Source organism: Zingiber officinale, chromosome 9A, assembly GCF_018446385.1.
Source record: "Zingiber officinale cultivar Zhangliang chromosome 9A, Zo_v1.1, whole genome shotgun sequence".
Lineage (NCBI taxonomy): Eukaryota > Viridiplantae > Streptophyta > Magnoliopsida > Zingiberales > Zingiberaceae > Zingiber > Zingiber officinale.
In genome coordinates, this window is record NC_056002.1 from 36116088 (window position 1) to 36123793 (window position 7706).

Here is a 7706-nt window from a genome sequence, read left to right on the forward strand (position 1 = left end):
GTGTATTCATATTCTCAAATTGCTTTGATAACGAATCAAGTTTTGTAGTTATTAAGTCAAGGGCATTCACATTGTATTTTCCTGGTATTTTAATTACTCCCGAACTTCTTTTTGAAGCACATTGATGATGGTTCTGAGCCAAACTCTCAATAATATCTTCTGCCTCATCTAGTCCCTTGTTCGTTAATGCATCGCCAGAATCCAAGGAAACCTTTGTTTGATAATTAATACCATTGTAGAAAGTATGGATCACCAGTCACTTTTCCAATCCATGATGTAGGCATTCTCTCAGCATTCCCTTAAATCTATCCTAAGCTTCATAGAGAGATTCGGAGTCTATTTGCTTGAAGCTTGCAATGAGATTACGCAAGTGTGTTGTCTTACTTGGTGGGAAGGATTTGTCCAGGAAGGTTTGCTCACATTGGGCCCAAGAAGTAATACTGTTCAAATGGAAGGAATTTAGCTAGGTTTTTGCTCTGTCCCTCAAACAAAACATGAATAGTAATAATATAATGGCTTTTGGAGGAACTCTATTAATATGCATTGTGCTACATAATTCATTGAAATTATCAAGATAATGATTTGGATCCTCCATTGGACCACTGTCGTACTGGTGTTGCTGAACCATGGAAATAAAAGTTGGCTTTAATTCAAAGTGATTGGCTTCAACTGTAGGTCTAGAGATACTGAATCTTAACTCTCTTGCATAAGGCACGACATAATCCTTCAAATGTTTATTCACCATGGTTCTTTATTCTTGCTCTTGTTGGTTCTTCCGCAGATTTAATCTTCGATGATATGCCCAGTCAATCTCAAGATCAACATGCATAAGATCTACAATATTTCTTCGTATACACAAACAGGAGACAAACTAGAATTTGTAGTTTTTTTAATTTTTAAGAAAGCAAATTGTAGAATTGAAATTTCAGAATTAAAATGCAGTAATGAAAAGATAAAGAATAAAGAATTAAAGAACTGTTGTTTAGACAAACTCTAATGTAAACTAATTAGATTTAAACACTCAGTCTTCAGTAACGGCGCCAAAAACTTGATGTGAAACCACATGCGTATGGTCATCGTTAAATAATAAAATTTATATAAGTCGATCCCACAAGGATTGAGGATCAAATGCTAATTAGTTTTGCTCTTCAAATTTAGCTAAATAGAATTGATAATTGTTTGTTTTGAGGTTTCCAACTAAGATATGAAAATAAAAGAAAAGAAAGATAACTAAGGAAGTCCTTAATTAAGAAGATGTTCTAAGTTGTTGGTTTTATTGTAATTATGAATGTTCTGCTATGAATTAGCACATTCCTAGTTCTCCACTTGTATGTTTGCAAGATAATCTAAATTACTACCGAATTCCATCCCGCAACGGTATATTGGAGTACTTCCCTTGCCAATAACCAAGTATGTCATCAAGTGAAGAAGTTGTAGGATCCAAAAGAATTTAGATATCTCCACAATAGCATGATATTGTCCACTTTGGGCCTAAGCCCTCATGGTTTTGCTCTTGGGCTCTACCCAAAAGGCCTCATGCCAATGGAGATATCTTTTCTCTTATAAACCCATGATCTTTCCCATTGTTTCCAATATGGGACTATGTTTGCAACCTTGCAACCCCAACAATCCCCCCCTCAAACAAAGGACCATAGGCTTCCCACATCTGATCCTCGACCCACCAGGTCTTCCTGCCCCTCGGTCCACCCGACCTACTAGGACTTCCTTGCCTAGCCGCAACTAGGACTTCCTGCCTGGTGCACCCACCAGGTCTTCCTGCCCCTCGTTCCACCCGACCTACTAGGACTTCCTTGCCTAGCCGCAACTAGGACTTCCTGCCTGGTGTCTGGTCCTCTTGATCCGAACATAGGAGCCCCCACTTTCTTTGTTTGAGGTCAATATTGTACCCACATGGTTCAATCAGACCATAGCTCTTGTGCACAGTCGGCGGTTAAACCTTCTGGCAGTCAGGGCTCTGATACCAATTGTAGGATCCAAAAGAATTTAGATATCTCCACAATAGCATGATATTATCCACTTTGGGCCTAAGCCCTCATGGTTTTGCTCTTGGACTCTACCCAAAAGGCCTCATGCCAATGGAGATATCTTTTCTCTTATAAACCCATGATTTTTCCCATGTGTTTCCAATATGGGACTATGTTTGCAACCTTGCAACCCCAACAGAAGTAACTTAGAGAGTCTGGGTTTTCAGTAGAGTACCTCCTATCACAAGGACTCTCCTAGGTGTACGTCTTTAGATTACGTATGTCACTTGCATAGCATATGATTAGTGAAAGCCCATTAGGTCAAGTGATAGATTTATCTATACATAGAAATATTCTCTCTTAGGAGGTTACATTCCATATAGAAGGATAGTTACCTTAGATACTCAACATTAAACAAGTATCATAAGGCTATGCCGAGCTATATCGGAATGTACACTCAAAAGAGGCAATAATTTATGCATCTATTCAATAAAAATTCAGGTTCATGCCTAGATATAGACACACAGCAATGTATCTAGCTCAGAGATTAGATCTACACATACAAAAATACAATCTAGATAGATAAATTCATGTTCATAAGAAAAGACTACTTACAAGCATTTCATCAAATAGAACAAGTGTCATACAAGCTTCATCAAACAAGGAAATTGGCAATTCAATAGAGTTTACAACATTCATACATTACAATTACTTTCTACATCCTAGAACAACAAAAATTTACTCCATAATTGGAAGAACTATAATCCAAGAACTCAAATCCATATGAATTTCAAGAACCCTAAGGAAAGGGAGAAGAAACTTATCCTTGAAGTCAAGTAAAGCCCTTGGAAGCAAATCTTAGAGTGTCAATGAGAATGGAGCAGTAAGACAGTCTCAGATTGCCTAGATAACACTTCCAGGTGCAAAGACTTGACCTAGATGGTCCCTTCTTGCCTTGGATCTTCCACCCTTGTGCAACGAGATGAAGTGCTCCTTATATAGAGGTGAGGGCACGGGGTGGCTATGCCTTGGGACACGGCCCGTGCCATATAGCATAGGGCAGGCCACCCTTTAGCTATTTGGCCATGCCATTTGGCACGGCCAAAGCCAAGCTAGTTCTGGCTCTAGGCACTTGGTCGTGTCATTTGGCACGGCCAAAGCTTTCTCTGGCTTCGAGCCGTGCCAAATGGCACGACCAAAATAGAGTCTTCTCTGTTTAGCATTTATGGGTCGTGCCATTTGGCACGACCTAATCTTCAAACTTGCTTTTGGAGACATGGTCGTGCCTCTAGGCACGCCCCTAGCCAATTTTATTCTGGAAATAGGCATGGGCAGATTCCTTGTCATTTGGCATGACCATGCCCATTTCTGCTTTGGTTCTTCTTCTTGGCGATGCCATTGGGCACGACCCGTGTCTTCATTGCTTCCTTGGTCGTGCCTCAAGCATGACCAACCCAATTTACATCTGGAATGACTTGGTCACTCCAATCCTTGCTTTTCTCTTTATGGGATAGACAAGGCTAGGTCATGGTCCTCTTCAATTGATCTTCTTTTATGTCTTTGAAATCTTTTTTCGCTCTAAACTGCTCTTGAAAGTGGAAATAAATACAGAACAGATCTATGAACTCAAAATAGTAATTATGCTAAAATTATCATGATAAAAGGTGCAAAAGCATAGATTATAAGCAATGAATACATAAAGATATACGTTAAACAATACAAAATAACATATATAATCTACGCATATCATTACTCCCTTTTCTAGGGAGTGTGGAGTCACCTTGAAGGAGGTACTAAGGTGATGACTTCATCTTTTTTCAATAATCGATAATAGATGCCCTGGGTCAATGGTGCAGTGGCAAGGCACCTTCTCAGACATCTAAAGATCGGATCTCAATCTTGGCGAATTAACAAATGAATTTTCCTTATTAGGCGGTTGACCTGAGAACACTGGATTGATGGACCACCCACTATGAGCACTTTCTAATTTATTCTAGTGGTCGATGAGAAACATCAATAGAATCGGATTGGTAGTCCCTAAGATTAATTAGCTAAGCGAAATACCTAGTGTCAACTAAAAAAATAAAATAAATATAAATATAAAAACTGACGATAGATATTAAAACTAGAAATCTAAAAATGTAAATCAGTCATGACCAACTCATTGAAATATGGTGTCAACAATCAAAACTATATGTTAATCAATTCAACCACAATAGAGAAATCGAGATTATGTAACATAAGCAAGTCATGTGTCCTATGAGGAATATCCCCTTAATCCAAATGTAAAGGGAGCCTTCACACAAATTATATCACTTGACACTTTACAAACAAACGTGCACCATTCTCCTGTTTTTAGTCTTCTTGTCATTAGAAAGTAGCGATTGAATTTTATATATATGAAAAATGCTCATTTATTCTTCGTCGTAACTAGTAGACATCCAAGTGGAGGATATATATGCCACAAATTTTCAATCGTATAGACTATCAACTCTAATATTAAATACAACAAAGTATATTCATCATGAAGAGATTTATCCATGTAAATTTTATGCATGTATTGCTCAGTTTATTGATCTGGATTAGGTCTGTTTTTATTTCACTACAATAATTAACATAGAGAAACACAAACTAATTAATATAACAATATACTTGCCTTTGCTCCAATCGAATACATTAAGCTCATGATATTGCCTTCAAGTCCATATACTAGAGCTCAAAGCCATCAAAGCGAACTAGTAAAGATGCTTGATCACTACACATAAAGATCACTTCCTTAATCGTTTTCTACAAAACCTAATGAATACGATAATCCACACATGATATGAATAAAAAAATTAAAAGTGTTTTTTATTCTCTCTAATCTTAAACACTCTGTTAGTAAAAAATATTAAGAGAGCAAACTAATAAAAAGTTATAGAAATATCAATCAACCAACCAACCTATCAAACCACTATTTTACAGCCCTCCGCAACTAGTTTTGGCCAGAGCTAGCTGTTGAAGATCTTGAAGTGACATATTGGTATCAATACATGAACTTTTCAAATGTCTTCTAACTTATCGATCCTTGCAAAACTTTAAAAAATGATAATTTATCAAAGGTTGCAAATTTTTAAATTGACTAAAAGATATGTATTACTTTGATATTTATGAGGGGACGCATTATGTGATTTTTTTTCATCTTTTCTTTTTCTTCTTTTTATCTTTCCTCCCTTCTATGTCAAACTCTTTTCTCTTTATTTTCCTTTATTCTTTTTCTTTTCTTTTACATGCATAACGTGAGTCTAACATACAAATCATATTAGACCCTCAGTATTTAGGATTTAGTTTATTCATTCGATAATATTTTAACATCTTTGTATAAAATGAAATAAATAATAAAGGACACCATTGAACTCTTTTGCAGCCTCAAAAATTTATAGGACCTAAAATGATTGTAATATAAGGTCTCTAAATCGATCAGTGAATTTTGACCTAAACACACTGATTGACCTAAGTAAGTTCGATTGAACTCATTTCAAGTTCTACGAATTTTTGAGATTGCAAAAAGTTCAATGGTGCCCTCCAATATTTATTTTGACTTCTCCAGAAATGTTAAAATATAATAAGAAAAAAATCGACAAAAATTTCCACGTTTGGCCTGATATGATTCGCATCCGGCCAAATAGGGGGAAGGGGGGACGGGGTTGTCGATTCTTCCTTATTATATTTTTAACACCTCTGGAAAGCTGAAATAAATAATGGAGGGTATCGTTGGACGCCTTGCAACATCAAAAATCCATAGGACTTGAAATTATTACAACATGAGATCTTTATGTTGATAAATAAGTTTTGACCAAAATTCATTAATTGACCTAGACATATCCAATTAGATCATTTCAAGTCCTATTGATTACTGAGGTTGTAAGGAGTCCAATGATATCCTTCATTGTTTAGTTTAGCTTGTCCGAAGATGATTTACTTATCAGATTCACATTATGCATGCATGCAAAAAGAGAAGAAAGAGATGAGAGGAGAAGAAAGATAAAAAAATTTGCATGTATAGGAGAGAAGAAAGAGGAAAGAGAAAGAGAAAAAAATTAATTTTGATGGAGTAGAATTATATAATTAAGTATGATAAATGATAAAATAGTATACAAATTTTAGTTAATTTAGAAATCTATTTGTGCCCTTTACTAAATTGCCAGAAAATTATAAAATGTTAGGGAAATTTTAAATTTAATTTAATTTAACAATTTGACAAAGCAAACAAAATATATATAATCATTTTTATCTAAAGTATTAATTGTTTAAGGTGCAACACTGCCCAATAGTAGCCAACATGCAGTGGATGACTGGGCTAGATTTGTCTTAGTAACAGCCCAAATACCTAATATCTCATCTAATCAATTTTAGGGGTGTAAATAAATTAAGTTATTTGTGAGATATTTGAAGTTCAATTCAATAAAAGTTCGTTTGAAATCGTTTAATGAGGTTCGTTAAGATAAATAAATCAAGCTCAAATTTTATAATACTCGACTCGTTAGTTCGTGAACATGTTTATTAGTAAGCTCATGAATTAATTTTTAAATGAAAAATAATAATTTAGATATTGAATTATAGATTTTATGCTTTACTTCTGAAAAATATAGACAAATATATTAAATTTATTTATTAGAATAAAATTATAAATTTTAAGAAAAATGTTATAATTTTTTCTAAATATATAATTTAGTTTTTAATTAATATTTAAATTTATAATTTATAATTATTAAGTTTATTTAGGCTCGATAAAAGCTCAAATAAGCTTGTGAGCCATGAATATATTCGTTAAATAAAGTTCGAATTCGGCTCGATTATAAACAAGCCAAATTTAAACATTTAAAACTTCGGCTCAACTCGGCTCGATTACACCCTTAATCAATTTATAAGAGGGCAAAAAAAAAAAAAAAATTTAAAAGCACCTCATTTTCATTATTACCAACAAGGCACTCTATTATTATTATTATTATTATTATTAGTCTACACACCCATGTGCACCTTTTGTGAGAACCATCCAAATGGAGTTACTTATTTGGTTCATTTGTATGGATTAATTATTCCGCCTATCTAGAATGACTTGATTTATTAATCATTTTGTTTGTTCGATTCAAAGACTACTTTGGATCGACTAACTCATTTAAATCGACTAACTTGCATAAAGTTATAAAATTACCTTTTCAACCAATCCAAACACGCCTACTTTTTCGGTACGCCGGGTCAATTATTTAGATTCTGATTCACCCTAAAACTTTTATTTGTCGAACCATGATAATGTAAAAATAGGGAGATTTTCCTTAGATTTTGTCAGCGAAAAGATTTTTGTAAGGAAAGGATCATCCTAATTAAAATTTTCAAGTCAACATCAGTTTCATTTTTCTTTTCAACTTGTACTTTCTTCATACTCACCGGATCATCAACCTGGAGGCCGCCGGCTTCCGGCTGCGGCCTTATCCATTAATTAATCCTTTTGACTTTCCTATCTAAACAAAAGTCAACGACTGAAGATGCACGCAAATGAGTCAATCTCAGTAAACATGCTATAGATGAGCTCCTACCTTGCAGCATCTATTAATTAATCCCTTTGACTATACTGTCCAAACAAAAGTCAACAACTGAAGATCTACGCAAATGAGTCCATCTCAGTAAACATGCTATAAATGAGCTCCCACATTGCAGCATCTCTCTCGGAAATCGATCACG

The 7706-nt window shown here is 34.8% G+C and overlaps 1 pseudogene; it reads left to right on the forward strand.

Moving 5' to 3' along the window:
• The first annotated feature begins 266 nt into the window (after positions 1-266).
• On the forward strand, positions 267-364 carry LOC122022088 (annotated as a pseudogene).
• The last annotated feature ends 7342 nt before the right edge of the window (positions 365-7706 follow it).